General features: G+C 46.2%; 1 protein-coding gene across 20 annotated transcripts in view; it reads left to right on the top strand.

The window, feature by feature from the left end:
• Nucleotides 1-12994, top strand: part of ABLIM1 (actin binding LIM protein 1) — a 445444-nt gene that overhangs the window by 348912 nt on the left and 83538 nt on the right. The window lies entirely within an intron of this gene.

Here is a 12994-nt window from a genome sequence, read left to right as displayed (position 1 = left end):
TTCTGATCCTTGCTTCCATACTCCGTTCCTTCTTTTGGTTCTTGACTCCCAGGGACAATTTTGCTACCTGATATTCTAAGTCAGGGGTGGCCAAGCTGTGGCCCCGGTTGAGGGCGATGCAGTGTTTTCCTCTGCTGCCCCCTGGTGTTCACCGTCTTGCTGGCTCCCTCCTCTGTCTTGCTGCAGCGTTTGCGCGGCCCCAGAAACATTTTTTTTGGCCAATGCGGCCCAGGGAAGCCAAAAGGTTGCTCAAAGCTTTGCTCTTAACCCCTTTCACCTCTTTCCTCTGGACTCCTCTTGGATTTCGGAATAAAGCACCATTGGCTTTTGACCTTTTCATCTGTCACTTTCCGCACAGCCAGGTGGCTCTGGAGAGGCACCTGACATGACTGTGTTCCCTCCTGGCAGTCAGATCAGGATCTAAGAAACAGATCCCCTAAGAAACAGTCCCATTGTGACTGACTCACACTCAGAGTAGAGACACTTCCCACTCCACTAGAACTCAGATTAGAGTCTTCTCTCTCCATTAGAGACAAACTCAGTTTACTCTTTACTCCACTGGAACTCAGATTAGAGACCTCTCTCCTCATAAGAGACAGAACTAGCGTGACAGATTTACTCCATCAGAGAAGAGACATCTTCTCTTCACTGGAACATGCATTAGAATCCTCTATCTTCATAGTAACAACGTAACATAGTAGATGACGGCAGATAAAGACCCGAATGGTCCATCCAGTCTACCCAACCTGATTCAATTTAAATTTTTTAATTTTTTCTTCTTAGCTTTACCCAGTACTGTGCTTGGGTTCCAACTGCTGAAATCTCAGTCAAAACCTCCTCCAGCCCATCTACACCCTCCCAGCCATTGAAGCCCTCCCCTGCCCATCCTCCACCAAACGGCCATATACAGACACAGACCGTGCAAGTCTGCCCAGTAACTGGCCTAGTTCAATCTTTAATATTATTTTCTGATTCTAAATCTTCTGTGTTCATCCCACGCTTCTTTGAACTCAGTCAGTTTTACTCTCCACCACCTCTCTCGGGAACGCATTCCAGGCATCCACTACCCTCTCCGTAAAGTAGAATTTCCTAACATTGCCTTTGAATCTACCACCCCTCAACCTCAAATTATGTCCTCTGGTTTTACCATTTTCCTTTCTCTGGAAAAGATTTTGTTCTACGTTAATACCCTTTAAGTATTTGAACGTCTGAATCATATCTCCCCTGTCTCTCCTTTCCTCTAGGGTATACATATTCAGGTCTTCCAGTCTCTCCTCATACATCTTCTGGCGCAAGCCTCCTATCATTTTCGTCAAAATGCTAGATTCACTAAGGTCTCTGATCGGATCCGATCTGTGGCCGGGGGAGGCGGGGGGAGGAGCTGATTCACGAAGCGCCCTCATGCAAATGAAGGCGATCGTAATCACGCCCCCCACCGACCGCACGGATCACTCATCCTTTGCCTGTAGATGATCTGCACATGCTCACCGTGCTTGAAACTTTTTTTTTTTTTTGTTATCAAGCTGGAAACTTTCACGAGCCGGTGGTTTTAACCCATGGGTTGAAAGCAGGGCTGCACCGCAGGTTAAAACCGCAGAGAAGCAGAATCGGGGCAGAGAGCAGGGCGCCAAGAGCGGGAGAATCAGGGCAGCGAGCAGGGTTTGCGCTCAAGCGACTGGTCCTCACCAGTCGCTTGTTTTTGGATCGGCCAGCCCAGTCAGTCTGCCTCTTGAGCTTAGTGAATCGTGCCCTTCCTATTTTGCATGCCGTTTCCCCTCATTTGCTTACGCGGATCGGGTCAGAGGAAAATCGGGACCCGATTGTTGTCGTTAGTGAATCTAGCCCATAGTGTGACAAATTTACACTCTGCTGGAACTTAGATATCTGGGTTTGCTTCTCCTCTCCTGCCCAGTTAAATCCTTTGGAATATCGAGCCTTAGATACAAATTGGACCTGGGTGAGGCTGGGCTACAACGCCACAAGTGAGTGGGGGCTTCTCAGTCAAGTCCTCAGCCAGAGGCCATGAACCACTGCTCCCTCCAGAAACTGACTTACGTGGGCCCTAATACGAGGGGTCATCATTTAATGCCCCAACTATTGCTAGACAAATAGGGATGGGCTGGTGAGGGTCTTTGACAGCAACTCTGGTAGCTGAGGGCCAGGGCCAGTGCTGGGCTCCAAAAACGGCATCGTAGCATATGCTATGAGGTAGACTGGATGGACGGTGTGGGTCTCTATGTGCCATCATCTACTGTGAGGATTGAGATTACGCTCCCCTTCCCGTCCTCTTAGATAGACTCTAATATCTGGAGTTATCATGTCAAGATGGCTGAGACCTGAGGCTGCCTCCCCTCCTCTCACTGGCGTAGTAAGGTTGGGGGAGGGGGGAGTCCGCACCGGGCGCGGTCTTTGTAAACGGTGCAGGTACCCATCCTCCTCTCCGTCCCCTCCTTCCCAACCCCCACTTCCCTCATACCTGCCCGAGCAGTATGACGAACTTGCTGCGTGCCTTGGTGTCGCCACTCTCTGATGCCACTTCCGGGCCCTGCGCCTGGAAGGTGACACAACGCGGGCAGCAAGTTTGTGCAGTTGCTCTTGCCTGGAAAATTAAAAAGGGAAGGGAGTGGGGGGAAAGGAACAGGGGGGGTGGAGAAGAGGGTGGGGGAGGGGCACCAGCACTCTAGGCGCCGCTTACCCATGCTAGGCCACTGCCTCCTCTCTTCCTCCCTCTTCACATAGTCTGTGACTGCAGCTCAGGTTGCTGATGACCTAACCAGGCTGGCTCTACTACGAATTATTTCTAGAGCACTCCCAGACGCGCGCAGCGCTGTACAGAGTCACAAAGAAGACAGTTCCTGCTCCAAAGAGCTTACAATCTAAACAGCCAAAACAAACAGGATGTCATGGATACAGTTAAGGGGAAGGGTTAATCAGCGGCTGGGTTGGAGGGCAGAGGGGAGTACAGGACAATCAAGCCATTGTGACATCACTGATGAGGTTGTCTCTTATTGGTGGAATGAGGCATTATGACATCACAATCTGAGCTCTGCTTCCCAAAGACTGAAACTCTTTACACTACTACTATGAATTATTTCTAGAGCGCTACTAGACGTACGCAGCACTGTACAGAGTCACAAATAAGACAGTCCCTGCTCCAAAGAGCTTACAGTCTAAACAGACAAAACAGACAACAAGGATGTCATGGATACAGTTAAGGGGAACAGTTAATCTGTTGGCTGGGTTGGGTTGCTGGGCAGCATCTGTTACTAGCCCCAGAAATCAACATAAGAACACAATTTCAGATTCCCGGGAAATGCTAAGTGTAGTCTTGCCGGAATATTCCGCTAGTCATCTGTTGCCAAATCCCAGTGTACAGCTAAGCTGGCATGCAGTTGCAAAATGGCTCTGCCTGGGAGCTGGAGTCTACATCTCTCTGCAGAAGGAGGTGAATCTCAGCAAGGTAAGTCCAGCTGAGCAGAAAATGGAAGCAGTAAAATTGTGTGTCTCGGTAAAAATCTGGCAGCTGTCGGAAACATTTTCACAAGTTGGCAAGCCAGCTGCTGTTGCCACAGAAAAAAATGCATCTCGGGGTTTGGGTCTGGGTTTTGGGACAGATCTTTTGTAGAGATTATTTATCACTATCTCAATGCGACCCGTGATGTACTTAAACGTTTCAATCATGTCTCCCCTTTCTCTTCGTTCCTCAAGTGAGTACAGCCGCAACTTCTTTAGTCTTTCTTCATACGTTAGATCCTTTAGCCCCGAGACCATCCTGGTGGCCATTCGCTGAACCGACTCGATCCTCAGCATGTCCTTACGGTAGTGTGGTCTCCAGAATTGAACACAGTACTCCAAGTGAGGCCTCACCATGGATCTGTACAATGGCATAATGACTTCAGGTCTCCTGCTGACAAAACCTCTGCGGATACAACCCATCATTTGTCTTGCCCTGAAGGAAGCCTTCTCCACTTGATTGGCAGCCTTCATGTCTTCACTAATAATCACTCCTAGATCACGTTCTGCCGTGGTCCTAACCAAGGTCTCTCCATTTAGTGCATATACCAGTGCAGTAAGAAACAATCCTGATGTGGTGATCCAAAACAGCGCTTCTAAGTCCGAGGTAAGTACCCTCACTGCTAAAGGTTCACTAGGAGACACTTTGAGTCAGACAAGAATCTCTCTACAGGGATTTAACAAACGCACAGAGTGGAGAGCTATGTATGTTAACGCGCATAGTTTAGGGAATAAAATTTTAGAACTGGAAACAGAAATTGTGAATGCCGACTTAGACGTGGTGGCTATATCAGAAACATGGTTCACGGACTCCCATGGGTGGGATACAACTATACCAGGATACAACCTGATTCGACAAGACAGGGAGGGTAAGCTAGGAGGAGGGGTAGCACTTTACATCAAAGAGAACATCAAAATAACCAGGATCACAGATGTGAAGTACACTGGGGAATCCATCTGGGTTAACCTGGCCAGAGGTGGAGAAAAGTGCCTGTACCTTGGTGTGGTATACAGACCTCCAAGACAAACAGAGGACAAGGATAACGAATTGACTGAAGACATTGAAAATATTACTCTACGGGGGGACACTGTTCTGCTAGGGGACCTCAACATGCCCGATGTAGACTGGAACACACTCTCAGCAACAACTTGTGGTAGCAGGAGGATTTTGACGTCCATGATGGGAGTACAGCTCAAACAAATGGTACTAGAGCCCACTAGGGCCGAGGCCATCCTAGACCTCGTACTTACAAACGGCGAGAGTGTCTCGGAGGTCTCAGTGGGAGAAAAGCTAGCTACCAGTGACCATAACATGGTATGGTTCAACCTCAGGAAAGGTTTCCCTAAATCACAAACTAAAACGAGGGTACTCAATTTCCGGGGAGCTGATTTCGCACGTATGGGAAATTTCGTCCAGCAGACGCTGCAGGATCAAGAAGCAACTGATAATGTGGAAACCATGTGGTCAAACCTGAAATTGACCCTACACGAGGCAACTATCCGCTACATAAAATTGGTACATAAACAACAAAGACACAAAAAACCCCAATGGTTCACTGAAGAGGTCTCGTACCTCGTCAGGGAGAAAAAAAGAGCATTTCTTTCATACAAACGCACGGGAACAGATGAAGCTAACATTTAATATAGGAACAGGTCTGCAGCAGTCAAAACAGCAGTCAGGGAGGCCAAGCTCGCAGTGGAAGAAACTCTAGCAAAGAACATTAAGAAAGGGGACAAATCCTTCTTCAGGTACATTAGTGACAGGAAAAAAAACACAAACGGGATAGTACGCCTCAAAACTCTGGATGGGAATTACGCGGAAACAGATCCCGATAAAGCCAAACTACTGAATGAATACTTCTGCTCGGTTTTTACCTGCGAGGCTCCAGGGAATGGGCCACATCTGGAAGCAACGTCAAGCGTGGAAGACCCATTTCAGAATTTTGAGTTCACACCAGCTGATGTCTACAGCGAATTGTCAAGACTCCAGGTGAGCAAAGCCATGGGTCCAGACGAATTGCACCCAAGAGTGCTCAGAGAGCTGTGCGAGGTCCTGGCGGAACCATTAGCCATGCTCTTCAATCTCTCCCTAGAGAAGGGGAGAGTCCCCCTGGATTGGAAAACAGCGAACGTTGTTCCTCTGCATAAAAAGGGATGTAGGGCAGAGGCAGCAAATTACCGACCAGTGAGTCTCACATCGATCGTATGTAAACTCATGGAAACACTAATTAAACGTAAGTTGGACACTATCTTGGATGAGGGGAATCTTAGGGATCCTAGTCAACATGGATTCACTAAGGGTAGGTCGTGTCAATCCAACCTCATCAGCTTCTTTGATTGGGTAACAGGAAAGTTGGACTCAGGAGAGTCTCTGGACATAGTATATTTAGATTTCAGCAAAGCTTTTGACAGCGTCCCACACCGCAGGTTACTAAACAAGATGAAATCAATGGGGTTGGGTGAGACGATAACTGCATGGGTCAATGATTGGCTGAGTGGTAGACTTCAGAGGGTGATGGTCAATGGTACCCTCTCTGAAACATCAGAGGTGACCAGCGGAGTGCCACAGGGATCGGTCCTGGGTCCTCTCCTTTTTAATATATTCATAAGGGACTTGACACGAGGGCTGCAGGGTAAAGTGACATTATTTGCCGACGACGCAAAACTGTGCAACATAGTAAGTGATGGCGTTTTACATGATAGTATGACACAGGACCTTCGTATGTTGGAAATCTGGTCCTCGACATGGCAGCTAGGCTTCAATGCTACGAAGTGTAAGGTCATGCACCTCGGTAGCAGAAATCCGTGCAGAACTTACACCTTAAATGGAGTAACATTAGCTAGAACCTCAGTAGAAAGAGATTTGGGAGTAGTCATCAGTGCAGACATGAAGGCTGCCAAGCAGGTAGAGAAGGCCACATCCAAGGCAAGGCAAATGATGGGATGTATCAATAGAAGTTTCGTCAGTCGGAAACCAGGAGTCATAATGCCGCTGTACAAGACCATGGTGAGACCTCATCTGGAATACTGTGTGCAATTCTGGAGACCACATTACCGTAAGGACGTGCTTAGAATCGAGTCGGTTCAGAGGATGGCCACTAGGACGATCTTGGGATTCAAGGGTCTCTCGTACGAAGAGAGACTGAGCAGACTGCGGCTCTACACTCTTGAGGAGCGCAGGGAGAGGGGGGACATGATTGAGACATTTAAATACATCACAGGACGTGTCGAGGTGGAAGATGACATCCTCTTCCCCAGGGGACCCTCGACCACAAGAGGGCATCCGCTTAAACTTAAAGGGGGGAAATTTAGGGGTGACACCAGGAAGTATTTTTTCACGGAAAGGGTGGTAGATCACTGGAATAAGCTTCCGGTGCAAGTAGTCAAGGCCACGGGCGTGCTTGACTTTAAGAGCAAATGGGACATGTACGTGGGATCCCTATGTAAGACGATTCACTAGCATCTAGACTTATTGGGGTGGGTCAGTAGAGTGGGCAGACTTGATGGGCTATGACCCTTTTCTGCCGTCATCTTTCTATGTTTCTATGTTCTATGTTTCTAAGTTCTGCGCGGGTTTCTCTTACCCAGGTGCATTACCTTGCATTTTTTAGCATTGAAGCCTAGCTGCCAAGTCGTTGACCATCGTTCCAGCAGCAGTAAGTCCTGTGTCATATTGTCAGGTAATAAGCTGTTGCCTACTATGTTGCAAATTTTGGCGTCATCGGCGAACAGTGATACCTTTCCCCTAAGCCCTTGCGTCATATCTCTTATGATTAAGTTGAATAAAATCAGGCCCAAGACTGAGCCCTGCGGTACTCCACTGAGCACGTCCGACGTTTCTGATGGGGTACCGTTCACCACCACCTTTTGTAGTCTACCGCTCAGCCAGTCCCCAACCCATTTAGTTAGAGTGTCTCCTAAGCCCATCGATTTCAGCTTGTTCAATAACCTTCGGTGTGGGACGCTATCAAATGCTTTACTGAAGTCCAAATACACCACGTCCAGTGCCTCCCCGGCATCCAGTTGTCTAGTAACCCAGTCAAAAAAGCTAATAAGATTGGATTGGCAGGATCTACCCTGGGTTAAACCCGTGTTGGTGGGGATCACGTAGGTTTTCCTCATCTAGGATTGTGTCAAGATTCCGTTTGATCAGTGTTTCCATGACTTTACACACTATAGACGTGAGACTCACTGGCCTCAAACCTATTACCACTATTACTTATCATATATTTCTCTTGTATACAGTACTCCCCCAATATTCGCAGGGGTTCCATTCCAGTTGCTCTCATTCTAAAACCCTTTTAGATTATAAATCGGATAGTCATGATTTTTATTGGATTTAGCATATGTACTTGACTATAAGTTGAGAAATTTTGGCTTCCCCCACCAAAAAAAAAACCCACCGGAAAAATCAGGGTCATCTTATCTATGTGATCCTATCTGGCTCAGTACCTCTCTCTCTCTCTCCCTCCCTTTCACCTCTGCTGGAAAGGTGTTCCCTCCCTGCCCCCCTCTCCCCACCATCCCAGGAATCTTCACCAGGCTTACTTGTAGGGTATCTGCTAAAAATACCTTCCATGCTGCAGTAGCAATCCTTGAAGTCTGCTTGGGGCCTGATCCAGAGAGTGTACCAGGGCAGGCCACAGGCAGCTCTGATGGTATTTTTAGTAGGCACAGCTACAGAGGAAGCGAGGTGCGGATTCCCGGATGGCTGGGGTAGTCTAGTGAAGGAAGGGAGGAAGAGAGAGGTGCTTCAACCTGTAAACGGTCAAGGGATTGTAGACCATTTTTAGGTCTAAAACTGCCCTCAAACTATGCATAAGATCAACCTATAGTCATAGAAACTTAGAAACGTGATGGCAGATGAAGACCAAATGGCCCATCTGCAGCATCCACCATCTCCTCCTCTCCCTAAGAGATCCCACGAGTCTGTTTCACGCTTTCTTGAATTAAGTCACAGTCTCTGTTTCCACCACCTCTTCCAGGAGACTGTTCCGTGCATTTATCACCCTTTCCGTAAAAAGTATTTTCTCAGATTACTCCGAAGCCAACACCTCTTAACTTCATCCTATGCCCTCTCATTGCAGAGTTTCCTTTCAAATGAAAGAGACTCGACTCATGCACATTTATATTATGTAGGTATTTAAATGACTCTATCATATCTTCCCTCTTCCGCCTTTCCTCCAAAGTATACAGATTGAGATCTTTAAGTCAGTCCCCATACTCCTTGCGACGAAGACCACACACCATTTTAGTAGCCTTCCTCTGGATTGACTCCATTCTTTTAATATCTTTTTGAAGGTGTGGCCTCCAGAATTGTACACAATATTCTAAATGAGGTCTCACCAAAGTCTTATACAGGGACATCAATACCTCCTTTTTCCTACTGGCTGTACCTCTCCCTATGTACCATAGCATATGGCAGATTTTGCTCACACCATTTTAGGAGGCCAACGTGAGTTAGGTGGAGGTTTTCCCCTGTCCCTGGAAGGCTCACAATCTAACTTTGTACCTGGGTTAATTACAATAATAATAACAACTTTATTTTTATATACTGCCATACCACAAACAGTTCTAAGCGGTTTATAAGGGAAGAGACAGCGACATTGCAGAGAACTTTGGAGGGTCAAGTGACTTGCCTGGGCTCCCAAGGAGCAGCAACAGGATCTGAACCTGGCTCTCCTGGTTATCAACCCAGTTCACTAACCACCAGGCTCCTATTCCTCTGTTGGATTATTTGCTTGAGAGATTTAAGATGTTAGTGTGGAAGTATTAATTCTAATGGATTTATAAGCTGGTAATTGCAGGTGCCAAGAAGTAGAAGGATTTTTGGCTGGCATTGAGCTAGGCTAAGTGCATCCCTGAGTGAAAAATTAATTCCTAGCAGAGCCAGTGTCTATGCCAGGGTCAGCATCTACTGTACCAGAAAAACCTCTTCATCCCTGGATTGACGTGGCAGGGGGGGTGTGCCTAGATTCTGGCCCTTGGAACATGGGTGCGGACCGAGGGCATTTGAGCATCCTTAATTTTACCCTTCAGTCCAAACAGCTGTACCTTATGAATTCACTGAAGAATTTGATGATCACGGTTTGGCTTTCACTGGTCAGCTCGCTTCACTTCATGCAGTAGGGAGCTTGCTGTGTGTCCAGCACAGATAACTAATGTTTTGCAGCTATGCCTCACTTGTCATGTGTGGATACTACTATCCATTCAGTCATCTCCGACCCTTGGATACCCTGTAGGCCAGTCCTCGCCACAGCTTCTTTCAATTGCTTGATGTTCATAGGTGTCATTCTTGATGGTACCCAGCCAACGGGCCTTTGGTCTCCCTTGTGTCGATAGAGTTCACTAAGCAGTTTTACGGTGGCACTTCTGTCTGTTGAATGAACCACTCTTCCTTCTTCCGTAGCTGATACCACCTTCTCTGGTGACCTGCTGCTCAAAGCAAAGGCAGGTATGGTAATGAAAATACAGTAACTGATCCGTCTAATTAGGTCTTTTGAGCTTGATGTCTTGAAAAACTTTCTTAACTTTACTAGCATAGAGCCATCTTGTGTAGGATGTTATTTTAGGACCTGTTTTGGGACTTGGGGTGGTGGGGAGGAGGATGGGTGGGTGGATCTGGAGAAACATGTTTGCTGGCATTGTTAACACCTGGCTTGTGTATGAAACTTTATGCACCATGGACCTAGTTTTGGTTTGTGATTACACAGTTTGAACTTAAATGACTTGATGTACAAGCTAATGGCAGGAGAACTGGGGTGCCGGAGAACAGGATCGTAAGAAAGTGAAAAACATGTAAATGAGCCAAGCTTGTTCTAAGATGCTGTTTTAGAAAGGGACAGGTTATTAGTGCATGAAATAAAGAAGATTTAGACTAAATGCTGGGGTCCAGGGCATAAATTTGGGAGAGGACTCCAAAGCCTAAACTAAACTAAACCTTAAGTTTATATATCGCATCATCTCCACGGATGTGGAGCTTGGCACGGTTTACAAGAACTTAAATATAGGAAGAGAAGGAAAAGGTTTACATGAACTTAAATATAGGAAGAGAAGAATAAGGGTAGGGTTGCGTACAGGGAGGAAGAGTGAATTTTAGTGAAAAGCCAAGCCGAATTACCTTCAGCTTTAAGCAGACTTGGCCCCCCCTCCATCGCATAGAGACTCAGGGCAGTTGCCTTGTTTACACCCATCTAACACTGGCTCTACTCCTGTCGTTTGTATTATCCTGATTATATTCAACCAAAGCAGTGAAGTCATTTCAAGCTGGACTTCAGTCTTGACTGTTTATTTTTATTTTTTTCACTTTCTTTTTTAGTTTATGATATTTTATTTTTAAATCTCATTCATTGTTTTGCCACTTGGTTTTTGTTTCCTACTTTATTATTTAAATTTCATTTAAATTTCCCAAGAATTCTATAGTTTCAACGGTTCTCCCTCCTACTTCTATTTCCTATCTCCCCTCTTTTTTCAACCTTTCAAAGTCCTTTAGACCATTGTAGTCTTATTAGAATGTTTATTTTCTTATTTTTTCTCATCTATCTCTATTTTATTTTTTTCATTACTCTACTGTCATTTTTCTAGGTATTTTAGTTAGATTGTGAGCCTTCGGGACAGTAAAGGAATTTCTAAGTACCTATTTTACTTATAATTTTAATGCACCCTATTGTCTATTTTTTCTGTAAACCGCTTAGAATCCTAACGGAGTTTAGCGGTATATAAGAAATAAATTACAAATTACATTACAATTACCCATAGCAGGATATCCGTGAGAGAGATCTGCAGGCATCACCACCACTGCATACAAATCTATCTCATGAATATTCAGTGTGGGTATCCCGAAAACCTGACTGACTGGGGATTCCCCCAGGACAGGTCTGGGAACCACTGGCAGAGCTGCAATTTAGCCAGTTAGGGGTGACGGCCAGCAGGCAGCTAGGGATAAATTTAGGCTAGCAAAAAGACTGTGATGATTTTATCTGCTGAGTTAATCAGGCAGTGGTCTGAAGATCTGCTGATTCTCAATTAACTTCTGGGTGATGCAGATATCTGGCTATTCAGTGCCGAAGCTGGACATGGTGTAGCATTGAAGATTGTGGCTTACAAGCTGCTGTGCATGAATATCAGACCCCAGAAATCTAAGCACAATTCTTTCTCAGTCACTGGTGCATTCCCAGGTAGGGATGGGCAGCCAAAAGGACAATTAGATTCTTACCAAGATAATCTTCATTCTTGTAGAAAGGCATATGAGTCTTGAACCAGTGGATTATTCACATCTACTCGCAAATTTGTGTAGAAAGGCTTCATCTACATTTTTTGGCTCTGCCTTCCCTATCTCTGCACTGTGCTTTTCTCCTCAGTTCATACCAAAGCACTTGACAACCACTACAACAGGGAAAATAAAGGGGGGGGGCACTGCTTGCCCTGGATTGGTAGCATGGAATGTTGCTACTATTTGGGTTTTGGCCAGGTACTTGTGACCTAGATTGCTACCATGAAGACGGGATACTGGGCTAAATAGATCATTGACTTGACCAGGTAAGGCTATTCTTATGTTCAGGTCTGCTCTATCATTAACCAAATACAGTTAAAGAAAACCAGTGCCAATATAAACAAAAAAAACAAGCCACCCGAGTGCAATAGTCACTAACACGAATGTGGTTCCCACAGTCTCCCAATTGCGACAACATTTTTGTTTTAAGCTACAAATCTCCCCTCTCAAGGAGGATATCTCTGGACACTGTGGAGACCTTCCAGGTATTCAGCACTTTTCAGACCAGGAAGTGACTTCAGAGGGAGAGCCGAGGCCAGCATGAGTAGAAGGTTGGTGCAGTGGGGGAGGGGCAGGGAAGGACTGAGGTGAAGAGAAGTGCCAGCACCCCCACCAAGACTGCCCAGGGCAGTCTGCCTCTCCCCCCGCTCCCCTCATTACTATGCCACTGGTATAGGCTCTCCTTGTTATAAAGATCTTCATTGGTTTGGGGAGCATAGAGGAGTCTTTTAGCAAAGATCATTAAAACAGGCGTTTTATGCAGGCAATAAGATAAATAGATTGAAAGGTTGTAAATGCAGAGGATTTCCTATCTGGACCATAACCTTGGGTATATGTGTCTCAGGCAACACCATGGTTGGGGCTGGGGCTGGGGCTGGGGGGGGGGATAGGAAATGCAAAACCACAGCTATTACTGTACTTTCAGGCACTGCATTGCTCTCATGAGCTTCAGCCCTGCAGTGCCTGAATTCGCATTCTGGTCCCTTGAGATCAGAAGGCCAAGAGAAAGTACGGGGGTTCGAGCTCCATGCTCAAATAAACAGAGCAATTCTACAACAGAACATTAAAGCAGGCCTGCACAATTCCGGTCCTCGAGGGCCGAATCCAGTTGGGTTTTCGAGATTTCCCCAGTGAATTCGTAAGAGATCTATTTTCTTGCACTGTTTCCATTGTATGCATATTGATCTCATGGATATTCATTTGGGAAAT

This window comes from Geotrypetes seraphini, chromosome 4 (genome assembly GCF_902459505.1).
Source record: "Geotrypetes seraphini chromosome 4, aGeoSer1.1, whole genome shotgun sequence".
NCBI lineage: Eukaryota > Metazoa > Chordata > Amphibia > Gymnophiona > Dermophiidae > Geotrypetes > Geotrypetes seraphini.
The sequence above is the reverse complement of the archived record's forward strand: the minus strand, read 5'-3'. Positions and strand labels throughout refer to the sequence as shown.